Source organism: Morone saxatilis, unplaced genomic scaffold (genome assembly GCF_004916995.1).
Source record: "Morone saxatilis isolate NCDOM2014 unplaced genomic scaffold, NCSU_SB_2.0 Contig14, whole genome shotgun sequence".
NCBI classification, from domain to species: domain Eukaryota; kingdom Metazoa; phylum Chordata; class Actinopteri; family Moronidae; genus Morone; species Morone saxatilis.
In genome coordinates this window covers 5,582,017-5,582,716 of record NW_023339696.1, presented here as the reverse complement: position 1 = coordinate 5,582,716, position 700 = coordinate 5,582,017, and the positions used below count along the sequence as shown (strand labels likewise).

The 700-nt window shown below is 47.6% G+C and overlaps 1 protein-coding gene across 2 annotated transcripts in view; it reads left to right on the top strand.

Moving 5' to 3' along the window:
- Positions 1-700, top strand: part of arhgdia (Rho GDP dissociation inhibitor (GDI) alpha) — a 12,416-nt gene continuing 11,716 nt past the window's right edge. Inside the window, exon 1 of one of the 2 annotated variants that reach the window (XM_035655752.1) lies at positions 1-84. The gene's annotated coding sequence lies outside the window, so the exon portion shown is untranslated. Of the gene's footprint in view, positions 136-700 lie in introns of both variants that reach the window. The other variant, XM_035655751.1, reaches the window with a different exon arrangement.

The window sequence follows — 700 nt, the reverse complement described above, 5'->3', positions numbered from 1 at the left end:
CTCAGATTTTGCTGCTCCGCTTCACTCCACTCCCTCTCAGCAGCATTCACAGGAGACCGTCCCAGCCTACCAGCGGTATAACGGGTACGAGTTGGTCCAACACTTGTAAACTCCTCTCATAACTCGTTTTACACGGTAAGCATACCCGTCTGTGCTGCTGTGCTGTAGTTGTGTGTAGTTTTCGGGGCTAAGTCATTGTGAAGTTTTCGGGCGGCAGTGAGGAGTTAGGAGGCGAGCTTTAGTTGTTCATTTCCGGGTGTTGAGTGTGATCTGAGCTGCCCGGGTCGGCCGTTAGGTAACGATAGTGTCAGCCGCTGCATTTTTAATTGTTCACTATAATGTACACTTTGAGCGGTGAGGCAAAAGTTTACGCAGGGGACTTTTTTTTGCTGTTGTTGTCAGTCTTTAGGCTTTAAAATGTGTGTGTGAGCCGACTGTCATGTGGTACACTGGGGAACATTTTCTGCTACTTCCTGGAAACTCTTGAATTTGAATTGACATGGAGGGCTCACACCTTAATGCAGCCACCATCTTGGTTTTTGAAGGCTTTCACAGTCAAGTGCACAAAGATCACATCAGCTCAGATCTACAGTCAAGTGACAGGGCCTTCTGTGCGAGTGTTATTCGTTGAATGGCTGATAAAGTGATTTCTCAAAGAGATCACCCAAACCACGAAGCCTCCCTTTCCTCTCTCTCTCTC